A 13,777-nucleotide genomic window follows, 5' to 3' on the forward strand; every position below is an offset into this window, starting at 1 on the left:
CTGACACAAGACGAAGTGATTGGAGAGCTATGGGAGTGATCTTTGCCCTGCAGTGGGTGTAGCTGGTGGTGGTGATGGTGATGACGATAACCACCGATGTGACCGACTACACGAGTAGCCTGCCTTGCCAATTACGTACGCAACTGACTCGCACAGTTTGCTTTCTAAATGCACCATTCGACGAATGACAGGTACAAGACCCCGCAGCTTCGATAGACGCCGCGTGGCACTAAAGAAAAAAAAAATGCTTTGTACAGTGGCGTACACCATAACGTGCAACGCGTCGTTCTCGCTAGCCCGTTGTTCCGTTTCATTAACCGCCTGTGAGACTGAGAGAACGGTAGATAACAGCGAGTAGCTGAACCGCAGTGGGGTCTGCTGAATTTCCTCTCACATTGTAGGAGATCACAGGCGCCATTTTACGGATCGAAGGTCAGGTGTCTATGAGGTGAAGGCGGGTGCAGTAACTGTATCGCATTGCGGTGCGCGCCCTGAGGAAAGGAGTGAAGGTAGGAATGAAAGAACGTAGAGAGAAAGACAAGCTGTAGCGGAGAGCCCTGGATTATTGAAAGACATTTGGATGTGTTTAATGTGCATAGATATGAGACAGTACACAGGCGTATTTTGCATTTCGTCTCCATCGAAACGCTGCTGTAGCCCCTTTCGCTCTCGCGCAGAGAAGTCTCATAAAAGCCAACGATACACTGCGGCGGATCTCTACGATATCGCGATATTCCGCAATTATTTCCTTTTTTTCTCCGTCTGTCTCGCCTTAGGAAACTGCGTGGCTGCCTGTGAATTACACTGCAGCTCTCCTCCGATTTTCTGTATTCATCGCGGGTTTATTCCTACAAGTATCTGGACGGCACTGACCTACGGGTCAACACTGTGCGATCGCAACGGGCGTGTCGGAAATCGAGATCGTGAGAAAGTCCGGTTTCAAAGAACTCGCGTTCGGCCGGACGCCTCTTGATACAGCACTGCGCCACGTGGATCTGCAAGTGGTGGTTCTAAATAGAGGAAGACGACTGCAGATGGTTAAATTAATAAAACGGTAATAACTAGTATCCTGTTACACGGCAAACGCTAGCAGCAAAAAAAATAAAAAATCTAGGAAGAAAAAAGAAACACCATAGTGCTTATCAAGCAGCTCACAATGGAGTTATGACCGCTGTGAAATAGCAGCCCGGGAGGAGCATAGATATTTTGACGTAGCTTGTTAGGTTGTCATTCTTGAACGACAGGGCGGAGAAAAAGCTACACATTCACATCTATGCCCAACAAGTAACTAAGTGCAAGAATATCAAAGTCACTGTCATATGTGTTGAAATTAGTCAAAATTGCGTTCTAAAATCCAATACCTGTATATATGCATCGGTATCGATATGCACTTTTTGTTTCAGATTTGCACGTTTAAACCCAGGCAAAGAACCCAGCTTCCGGACGTGCAAGCTGGGTTTCGCAAGGGCAGAGGAACTAGAGACCAAATTGCCAACCTTCGCTGGATAATGGAAAAAGCAAGAGAGTTCCAGAAACCCATCTACTTCTGCTTTATTGACTATGCGAAAGCGTTTGACTGCGTAGATCACAGTAGATTGTGGCAAGCTCTCCAAGAGATGGGAGTTCCAATTCACCTCATCTGTCTCCTCAGGAACCTGTATGAAGGGCACGAGGCCACAGTCAGAACTGGGCATAGTCTTACTGATTGGTTTCCGATTGAGAAAGGAGTGAGGTAAGGCTGCATACTGTCGCCCTGCCTATTTCACCTATATGCAGAGTGCATCATGAGGAAGGCCGGTCTGGACGAGTCTTCAGCTGGAGTGAAGATTGCTGGAAAACGTATCAACAACCTTAGATATGCGGATGATACCACTTTAATGGCAGAAAGTGAAGTGGAACTCAAGAGACTTCTGATGCGCGTACAAGAAGAGAGTGAGAAGTTTGGGCTTAAACTGAACATTAAAAAGACAAAGATCATGGCTTCTTGCCCTATCAAGTCCTGGAGCATCCATGGACAAGAAGTGGAAGCTGTGACAGATTTTCTCTTCTTGGGCTCCAAGATTACCTCGGAAGGAGACTCCAGCCATGAAATTAGGAGACGCTTGCTTCTGGGAAAGAGAGCAATGGTTAGCCTTGACAGCCTAGTAAAGAGAAGCGACATTAGTCTGCCAACCAAGATCCGTATAACTCGTGCTATGGTCTTTCCAGTTGTGATGTATGGATGCGAGAGTTGGACTGTGAAAAAGGCTGACCGCCGAAGAATTGACGCGTTTGAATTGTGGTGCTGGCGAAGACTTTTGAGAGTTCCTTGGACTGCCAGAAGATCAAATCAGTCGATATTGTCGACCATAAACCCTGACTGCTCATTGGAGGGTCAAATTCTAAAGTTAAAGCTCAGCTACTTTGGTCATCTGGTGAGAAGAGAGGAGTCGCTGGAGAAAGATTTGATGTTGGGAAAGGTTGAGGGTCGCCGGAGAAGGGGCAGGCAGCGAACGCGATGGTTAGATGGCATCCTCGAGGCGCTGCAGATGAAGTTATGTGACGTTAGGAAGATAGTGAGAGACCGGAAAGCGTGGCGTGACATGGTCCATAGGGTCACGAAGAGTCGGACACGACTGAACGACTGAACTGACTGACTGAAAGAACATCAGAAGCTAGCCGCCTTCCCTTCGGTAGCGAATTATCTCTCTCACCAACAGTGCCAATTATACCTGATGTATTCCTGTGCATAATTAGGTACGTGGTTATTCTCGCCTAGCGTTAGCAGTTTACCAACCAAACTTGCCGTCCGAGGACAACATCGCTAGCATTCACACCTGTTGCCTTTGTACAAGCGGTCCCTTAGACTTTGAGATCCTATCGTCTGCTTTAGCTTCAGTGTAGGCAGCGTGACAAACCCCGCTTTCTGTACGAAGCACGCCAGAAAGAGTCACAGCAGACAGAAGCGAAGATTGGCCAAAACTGAATGGTCGGCGACACACCAGACAACCACAAAACGAACAGGTGAAAGGGAGACGTGGAGCACGACAAACGTTGAATCCCAAAGCGGCGTCTTATCGTCATCTCTGCTAGACACTGCACGCGTGCCAGCTGTAGAAGGTAAGCGAGGCTCTAGCTACAGCCAGAGACACATCCCATTTTTACGTGTCGCCTTTAAACTGGTGCGTCTGTCCAAAAGCAGGAGAAGAAGAGAAATAAATGTCGTTACGGAAATAGCATCGCTATAGGCCATCGGTATCCAGCACACTACATCCTGCCCTCGTAGCTTAGTATGTCACACCATGTCGAGAGTGAGAGGCTAACAGAGGAGGGAAGACAGGGCTTAGGCGCATGTAGTGTGTGCACTCCCCCAGCCGAGGCTGGCACGGTTATAGGGTAGACAAACCGAGTGAAAGAACGGCTCCGGAGCACCAGGAGCGGGCAGATCATGGTCCCAACCACGATCACACGCGCTCACGCATAGCACTTTTACGCTGCCCCGATTACCACACACGCAAGAAAAATAACACACCGCAGCGCGACCGCCCACGCCTCCTCGAGTATCCTATATCCGGTGTATTTGAGCTTAGTATGCGGGTCCATCTCGCGAGGCTCTCGGGGTGCAGAGGGAGGGTGAGGCGCTACGCTGTCTCAGCCGTACAGTATATGCGCTCTCTGAGCCAAGATTAACAAGGGATGATGCGAGAGCCGATCGAAAGAGCGACGGCAGCAGCTCCGGGGAGCGCGCCGCGAGGCAGGTAGTTGCGTAATATGCCTTGGACGGCACCCAAGGTCGTGCGGAAGCGAGTATAAGTGGCCTCTGTAGTAGCGCGCATCGCGGAAAAAAGTAGGGGAGAAGAAAGTAGCGCTCGTGACATCCCTGTGGCGTGCCTGTTATTATTATGTGGGCGCGCGGAGCAGCGGCAAGTTGTGGCTTGTCCGTCGCGTCGAAACAGTGGGCGCGACGGTTATATAGCGACGTGCTCCGCGACCGCTCCGAGGCGCTGATTCTTTGAGAAGTTTGGTGGTGGCGTGCACGTGATTACAAAGACTGACTTCATTTTGGAGGTGATCAGTTGAGACTTAACCCCCTTCCTATTTAAGCGCTATAAATATGTTTTCTTTTTTTTTAATTGTTTTGTAAGATGGATTAACGGAAGGCTTCGGTCTAGCCAGGTGACGTTGATTTCTCCTCGTGACCGAATACCTGCCGCGGCGGCCGCTTTTCAATAGAGTCTAAGTGCAAAAGGCACCCTTGCTGTGCGGCGCACATTAAAAAACCCGGGTGGTCAAAATTTCTGGCGCCCTCCACTACGGCGTCTGTCATAGTTAGAGCGGCTGAGGTAATTGAACACCAGATCTAATACCGTAGCGCACCGTACCATATATACCATACCATACCATACCATACCATACCACCCCGCCGGGGTGGCGCAGTGGTTACGGCGCTCGACTACTGTTCCCAAGGGCGCGGGATTGAATCCCGGCCTCGGCGGCAGCTTTTCGATGGAGGCGAAAAGCAAGGCGCCCGTGTGCTGTGCGTTGTCAGTGCACGTTAAAGAACCCCAGGTGGTCGAAATTTCCGGAGTCCTCCACTACGGCGTCTCTCATAGCCTGAGTTGCTTTGGGATGTTAAACCCCACAAACCAAACCAAACCATACCATACCATACAAGCGGAGTGACACGCGGATTATGAGAGACGCCGTAGTGGAGGGCTGGGAATTTATTTGAACCACCTATGGTTATTTAACGGACGCTTACGTGACACGGCATACTGCCATATTTAGTACTTCATTCTCATCTAAATGCGACCTCCTCGATCTTGAATTCAGCAAGTTGACATCTCAGCCTATAAGCCAGTGCGGCGAGCCCATCGATCAATATGGACGAATGAAAACCATTCAACAGGAAACATTATTTGTCTGTGTCTGTCTAGTGGGCTCGAGATAAGCTCTTTACCGGCGTCGACAGAGACCTTGTATATGTCGGGGGCGTTCGTTGGACGTGAGGGGAGACAGATTAACGCGAGAAGGGAGGCAGACGAGTGTTGTAATACTCTTAGGAGTGAGTCCGTTCTCTAGTGTCGAAAGCTTTTGAGACGCGACGGTAGCCTACAGCGACACTATAAATACGAGCTTCTTAGCAGGAACTCGATTATGCCAGGCGCATATGACTCGCTTACGTTATTTCATTTTACTTTTTTTCAACGCGCTGTGTTCGCACAGGCATTTACTCCGGAAGACATTTTTTTTATTTGACAAAGGTATTCTCGGTAGAACTACATTCCTCCTGCAAAACTAGTTATTGAAAAAAATAGAAACGAGACAGAGGCTTCAGTTCAATGTCAACGGAAATAAAGATATTCGCCGCGAGATCGACCTAAAGGTGGCGCCATCGTCACTCCGGTAGTGTGGATCGGCAGTCGGCGGCGCTCGCAGAAACGCACGCTGCGTAGGTCTGCTTCTGAGCTTACGGCGGGTTTGTTGGCGATGAAAACGTGTCTTCTGCAGTATTTCTGCAATATTGCAGAAAAAATCCAAGAATTTCGCCAATGCAGCAGAAGAAGAGCGGATTTTAGGAAAACAAAGCACGCAACCACCAGTCTTCTAGATTTACTTTGCACGTTTCTTGCGCTGTGCCGCGCTCACGCGCCTAATGCTTGGGCGTGCCTAATGGCAGCTTTGTTTTTCTTATCGACTTTTAGGTTTGCGGGTGTCTCATGCAAATTGAGACGGGCGAATTTAGTGTCAAGCCCACGCAGATACAAGGTTCGTGCTCTGACCTGCAGTACTTTAGATTGAATCGAGAAAGCCTGGTTCATTATATCGTACTTGACTCGAGGATTAAGCAGGTTAAATGTAGCATTGGCAGCGCACTGCATGGCGAGTTGCTTTAGACTGAGCGCACATCAACTCTGGCCCAGACAACCACGCACAAGTATTCCCCAAAAATGAGATCACGCCGACACTATACAGGAGACCTCACCGCACAGGAAAGCTGATTGTTCACGTGTACAGCTCTGGGTGGATTGAATTTGCCAAGATGCTTTTTACGGCCACTGCCATAGAACGTGATAGTGTATTAATGCATGCGCCACTAACTGTAAATGATTTCCTGAAACCGAGGAAAGTATAAGGGATTTCTGATGTGTGTGATGTTAATATATAACGGTAAATTTGTAGTGTTATTATTTTGTTTTGCAATGCGAATAAATTTCACCGTGTGAGAGTACGTTTACACACTTGACAGAATTTACAATAATCAGCGATTAATTTTCAGTAACGTTAAAGTGCAAGCTACGAATTACTCGCTGCGAAGACATCGTTATAAACTGCGCATGGGCACTGTCATGTTCTGGGAAGCAATTTTACAGGCTGAAAATTTCTTTATCACTAATTATTTAGCAGTGACTAAATCTTATGCGAAGTAAAATATTAGGGTTGCTTCCAAAACAGATGCCGGATATAAAACTATTCCGAAAGAAATGGAGGTCATCTTATCATGCGACTATAAAAATGTATTTATTCCTGGACTAAACACTGATATTTAAGCTCGCATGAAGCTGTTTTACTCCCCTTGTCAGAAATGACGAGTTTGCTCGGAAGACAGCACGAAAAGGGATTATAATGATTATAATAGGCTACCAGTAAAGTACATTGATCTAGGTGTATTATGTAATATTTAGGGTAACAATTAGGTTTAGGGAATATGTTTCCCAAACATTCGAGCATTTCTCTAAAGCAAAATGTGCTCACTAAAACTTTTACGGATGCACAGAAGCCTTCAACAACAAAAAAAAAAGAAAGAAAAGAAATGCATATTGGCCCAGGTTTAACGTATGAAAGCGGCATCAGCTATGACGGATGATTGCAGAGGCTGGTTTTGGTGTCGTTTTTTTTTTCATTATTAACACCACATTTAGCACGTAGGATTGTTTATTGTGCAGTCAAATCCCACAGCAGAGGAACGCCTTTCGAAACAGTTGTGATTGAATCCCCCGTTCTCGAAATCAGCAGTCGAGCGCCCTTGAGACACCGCGACAGAGGTTTTAAAAAAAAAAAAAAGAAAGAAAAAAAAAAGCACTCACACAACTCTATCGTGCATACAGACGGCATAGTAGGCATAGAGTGATCTGTTCAAACTGCATTCTGCTATATGAAGCAGTCTGCGGTGGCATATGTTTTAGTAGCTGCGGTATTCCAAACAGAAACGGGAATATATGCGATTTCTGAGCGCTTGCATTAACTTTTATTGACGGCAACGACCTGTTTTGCTTTGACACGGCGGTATAGTGCTCTAGAATAATCTTCTAGAACACTATAACGGCGGTAACGACAGTACCACTTCGTTTGAGACATTGCATGTTAAAGGATCTCAAGCGCCGAAGACCGCGATGGGTGATGTCCTTATCCAAGCATGACATGCTCGATACGGACAAGTATTTTTCTTTTTAATGAAGCGTGGGGTTATAGACTGTTCATATTTATTTTGCAAGAGACATATAAGTAAGCAAAAGCTCACAGGAACTGCGAAACAAACAAAAACACTCCTGTACACGCCGCATGCGCGCGCGTAAATCCCTGCGGGCTGGCACGCGACGCGAAAACGCATCCACACTGAGTAGGTTTTGCCGCTGAGCCGCAAGGTGGCGACTCTGCTCGATCTCGAGGCCAATATGTTGCCGTGACTTTTTACACCGTGCTATATACTAGCACGAACAATCCACAGGTCTGAGGAGTCGTGCTGAGGAGGTTGAGTTTCGAGGAGTCCGGAATATAGTAAATAGTGCCATGAAGTGCAAGAATACGTTCGTCACCTAATGCTGGAAGGCCCGCCTGTGTAACCAACATGTTTTCCGCCTGACAGTTCTTTGTCCCACGAAGCTTGAGCGCACGGACAGAATAATCGGTCTCTTACTGACCCCACAAAATCTGCGAGCCTATTTTATCTTGTAGATATAACAAATCGTCTGATTTTATTCATGCATACCTTCAGAAATTTTATGCTCTGAGGCAAAAAATTCCCCGAAAAAGCTAATATTTTCAGTCAGCTCTGTTCGCAACTATACCTCCTTGCTTATTTCAAGGCAGGCAAAAACATTGTGTTTTGCCTGCCTTGAAATAAGCCGTTTGCCGTTTGCGACGTCTATGGCCGGGTATAAATGGATAATTATCGTCCCTGATAACCTCGCCCGATACGCGGAGATAAAAGTATTGCCCAGGGGCACAGGCACCGAAGCAGCTCGGTTCTTCGTTGAGAACATTGTCCTCAGGTATAACGCTCCGGCACTCATAACCGACAGAAGAATTGCGTTTATGGCTGAATTTTTAAAAACTGTTCTCCGACTCAGCGGTATCAGTCCCCGTAAAACGACGGCCTATCACACTCAAATCAATGTATTGGTGGAACGCCTCAATAAGACTTTCGCTTACATGCTTTGCATGTACGTCGACTTAGACAACAGGAACTGGGACAAAATTTTACGTGACATTCGCCTACAATACTTAACAACAAGACACCATTCTCGGGGATCTCATTCACAGCATACAGCCTCGAGTCAGACGTCGGTATCTCGCGGCATCCAGGGTACAGTTCGACGCAGCCTTCTGATTGGCCAGCTGTGTGACATGATTAAACCACTGGCGTCCCTGGTAGTGACGTCACACACTCATGACGTCACGTGACTCGTGATTTCTGACTTCTATGCACTATGCACTGGCACACAGGCCAAAACTATAATCAGCGACAGCAAAACGGCTGTCTGAAATTTTGCAAAAGGACGGATCTCAGAGGAGACCAAAAAGATTATTCTCACAAATCCCATTACTAGAACTATATCCATCGTATGGATACCAGCATACGAGTATGTCCCTGGTAACGAAGCTGCGCACCTGCTGGCCCGAGATCTCTACCACCGGACAGCGGTAGAACAGCCCGAATGCAAGGGAATTAAAGATTGCGCTATCCCATACAATGAGATCACAGAATCTTACAAATTAGATCGAAAAGTCTACCCTCCCCCAGATCGGTATCTCACTAACATCGAAGCACGCATCTGGAGTTGATTACAAGCCGGTAACTACATCTGCCCTGTCTGGGTTTTCTTAACACAGACCGGGGAGGAAGAAGATTCTAAATGCAAAATTGTGACCAAAAAGGCACGCTAGATCATATATATGGGAATGCGCCAACTCCCCAGACGCCGGCATTAACATTGACAGTAGAGAAACCTGGGAGGTTTGGCTGCGGAGCAGAGATCCCATCGTTCAGCGGCACGCGACCCGCCTGCCGTGAAGAGTGCTTGCAACCTCACCTGGCCTCAGCCTGCGTGGCCCTCCTGACCCGCTCCCCGGCCTGCGTGCCGGGGTCGGGAGATGAACTTTATTTCCACCTTTCAGTGGAAATAAAGTTTTCCTTCATTCATTCTGACTTCTTACTATGAAAATAACGCAGCACTTTTTATGTATCTTGACTTACATGACTCATCACGTCATATGACTGGTGACGTCATCGTGCGATTACATCACTACATATCAATTTCCGGGGACACGTTTTACGGACACGCTTTCGCGACCATAGCCATCTAATACTTTCGCATTATTATACAGCGAAGACGACGACGACAGGGAACGCGAGGGGTTGCTGAAGGAGAAGGAAGCTGCAGCGCCGGACAGTTTCTTGTCGTTCATTAAAGCGCTGTATCATTAGGTCCTTATTGAGATGCGACATTATACTGTTACCGCATTATAACCAAATACGCGCTACTTGAACTAAAACAAATTTTTTATTGCTACAACAGGGAAGGTAATAAAACGCAGCAGCCACCAGCACTGGACTTCCGCAATGTTTTATGTGACTGTGATCTCGGCGATTTTTACCATGCACTGACATCGTAGAACACAAGGACGCCTCACCGTTTCACCTCCATTACAATGCGGCCGCCACGGTCCGGTTCGAGCCCGGGTACTCCGTATCAGTAGCCAAGCGTCGTAACCACTGATCTACCACGGCTGGTTATTAACGCGGATTCACACTGCGGAAATACAACAGTGAAATCAATAAACATGTTCGCTTAACAAGTCACCAAAACGTCTCCGAATGAACTTGCTTCCCGGGAGCTTTTGACATACGGCCGGCGAACAAAGAAGCAACTGCTGCGTTGTCTCGATGTCAAGCCTTCCGGCTTCAAAAATAAGCGAGAAACAGGGTTCGTCAAAGCAGTTTGGGCTGTTTGTCGGTTGAGCGACCTTTCTGGCAACAACAAACCATGCCAAATCATTCACAATGTGGTGACTGGCCGCCCTTGTGTGCATTTACTTGCGAATATTTTTTTTTTTTTTCGCAAAACGTTTTTTTGCAAAACGTCTTCCCCTGCTGCGACGTCTTGCAAGCGGCGCTTTCATGCGGCGACGGTCTCTAGTCGCTGAGAGCAGAGCGGTCTGCCAATTGTCTCTGCCTTCTCTAAAGTATTAAATAATTGATTATGAATTAAGACGAGCACTTGCATTACTGAAATAGACTAATTTGCTCTCCACAAAGAACGCCAACGACTGTTGCCTACCGCCTGTTGGTTTGGTCGACATACTGGTTAACACCGGTACTCAATGATGATTCCACGCACTTCCTGGGAAGTTAGCAGTCGATTATTTCAATTCACTGCAGCTAAAATTGCACTCGATGACAATTGTCATTCTCAACACCTTGCGAATTTTCCCTGAACAATCACCAAGTGGGCATGCGTGCACGAAAGCGGTGCCTCTGTGCGGTGCGAACTAAAGCCCCGCGTGCATTTATGCGCCCCCTTTCATTGTCAAAGCAAGCTTAGACTAAAGGAAAGCCTCTTCCTCTACTTTTTCAGAGGCCCGCCTATACAGTGCAAATATTTGGGCGAATAGGAAGCGAAGCGAGCGCCTCCTGACGCAGGCGCCGCAAAGAGCAACAAATTTACGCGGTGTGACTCGGTGTTGCCCATCTGCAGAGGAGCAAGTTGCCAAAAGGTGTTGGCGGGAGTCAACGACACGCTTCCAAACATTTAGCGCTGACGTGGTGTAACAAGATCGCAAAACTCAGAGCTGTCATCATGTTGCCGGACGCAGTTGGCACATTGTTTCCGCGGTGTGAGGCCGCCTTTAGTGATTTTTTTTTGTGTGTGTGTGTTAAAAGCGTCGGGGTATCCGCGCGCAACAAACACTCAGTGGTTGTGAAGGTGAGGCCTTGTTTGTTTCTTTCGAGCGTTGTTTTATCGTTGTGTCGTTTTATACGGTGTTGTGGTTTTTACGTATGTGTTGATTTCAAGTTTTTGTGGGTTGTTTTGACCTATGCTATTTTTTCGTGCGGTTCATTCGTATTTCCGCTCGGTAATTAACACGTAATCCATCCCTAGAAAGAGAGTGAGAGGAAAGAAGAGATGCTGAGGCTCTGAGCCGACGCCTGTAGCTAAGCAGTGAGCAAGTGAATAGGATTAGGTGGAGTGTGGCGATCTGATTTGATTTGATTGCGGTTTGATTTTACGGTTTATTGAAGCAGCTGCACAGGGTTGTGATACAACGGCGTCATGCCGGTTGCATGTATACACGACGTCGACGAAAATCGCAGCAGCGACTCTCGTAGAGCTCTTGCTGCAACACAAATGACGAGGACACTAGGGAGACGCAAAATGAGCAAGTAGCATGGAAGGAAATAGAGGCATTGAGAAAAAACACAAACAAAGCATTGGAATAAGCCAAGGCCGGGAACCCAATGGGAGGTGTCTACAAGACGCCACCCCGTGCACTCGCTAAGGAGATTGACTCAAGTCAAAAACAGGAAGCCACAAGGAAGGCAAATTTGCTAGCATTTTGTGCGTATATACGGTAAGCATAAATAGCCGCGCCAAAGAAACTACAGTTTGGTTGAAGCATCAGTAAAGCACTAAAACATTAAACGCAGAAATATGTGCGAAAAACTTCCATACCCCTCGCCTTTATTCACAAGATAGGAGAGATTGCGGTAGCCTCACTCAATTGCGGTAGCTTCACACCCTCCCCTTTCCCTTTTTTTTTTTTTTTTTGTAATGACACGTTCTACCCGACTCTTTGCGGTTCTCATGACTCATATCGTTACATTACAGTTGGCCCCCTTGGAGACCTAAATTCTGTTCGAATTGTGCGGAGTTCGCGTTAACGGGAGGTGATATTTATGGTACCAAAGCATTCGTTCGAATAAACCGAGTGTATGCACTAATTTAAAATTTACAACAGCGCCTGTGTTACGTTGTCACGTCCTTGTTTTAGCGCTGTTGTTTTTTTTATCTCCATTCTTCATGCACCAACCAGCCCGCCAAAACACTATCTTGGATTACAATTACATACTTGTCAGTCAGGTTATGTGACGTGTCGGTGCTTTTTCCCACAGAAACATGACCCCTCTAAACCAATCACCAAAACGTCTTTGTAACTGCCCCTATTATACGGCATTTTCTCACTATTGTATACTATTGCAGGACGAAGTTAAATTCGTTTATATTAAGTATTTCGGTTGCGTTCTCCACTGAGTGGTTGCCGCTTTGTGTGTTTCATGTCTAGCACGCGGTCTTGGCAGGCTCTCTAAACGAAGCTCAATTATCCGATTTTGTTCAACCTGACGGAGACTGTCGCAATTTATATCCTCAAACACATCAAGCATCAGTGAATGCCTGGGCTAAGTGTAAGATAACTCGTTGGGTTGTTCTAAGCCTTTGTGAATTGAGATTTTTCGTTCTTGCTCTGTTTAGCACATGTTAACAAATCAATTAGCATTTATCTGAATCGTTAGCATCATATACCAGCTCCGACGCAAGAACTCTGCATCGCAGGCATTTTATTGCACGTGAGGTTCCAGTCTGTCGCTTAAACCCGGCCGGTAGCCACTTTTTACCTTTGACCTTTAGAGGAAACGAAGAAGAAGAAGAAGAAGAAGAAGAAGAAGAAGAAGAAGAAGAAGAAGAAGAAGAAGAAGAAGAAGAAGAAGAAGAAGAAGAAGAAGAAGAAGAAGAAGAAGAAGAAGAAGAAGAAGAAGAAGAAGAAGAAGAAGAAGAAGAAGAAGAAGAAGAAGAAGAAGAAGAAGAAGAAGAAGAAGAAGAAGAAGAAGAAGAAGAAGAAGAAGAAGAAGAAGAAGAAGAAGAAGAAGAAGAAGAAGAAGAAGAAGAAGAAGAAGAAGAAGAAGAAGAAGAAGAAGAAGAAGAGAAGAAGAAGAAGAAGAAGAAGAAGAAGAAGAAGAAGAAGAAGAAGAAGAAGAAGAAGAAGAAGAAGAAGAAGAAGAAGAAGAAGAAGAAGAAGAAGAAGAGAGGAGGAGAAAGGAGGAGGAGGAGGAGGAGGAGGAGGAGGAGGAGGAGGAGGAGGAGAAGAAAGAACAGAAAGGAAAGCTACGTCAGCTTTGCTTACGCAACCTGCCGGGTTTAACTGAAGCTAAACCCAAGCTAATTTTTTAACGGATGTTTTGCATCGAGACTAGTACATACGAGTAAGACAGTGGCGCACAAAGCAGCGAACCGTTCCGACAAAATTTGTCTATTCAAGAACACGAAACAGCGCAGTGCCACCCGGGCGGAACAAATGCAGGACGCTTAAGAAGGAGACAACAACCACGTGCGCCGGCAGAAAATTGCAGCCCGATTGTCCCCCGTAATAAGAGATGCGAATGAAAGCATGGCTTTTTAAACCTCTTGGCAACAGCGCCTTATGTTCTTGCTGCGAGGTTTTTCCACCTCGCACAACCTTGGCATCGTGTGCAGAAGCAGGTTTGAGCAAGTAGATTCATCCTACAGCGCATATGGTAAAT

The sequence above is a fragment of the Amblyomma maculatum genome, chromosome 9 (genome assembly GCF_055883805.1).
Source record: "Amblyomma maculatum isolate TAMU_Amacu chromosome 9, ASM5588380v1, whole genome shotgun sequence".
Classification (NCBI taxonomy): Eukaryota; Metazoa; Arthropoda; class Arachnida; order Ixodida; family Ixodidae; genus Amblyomma; species Amblyomma maculatum.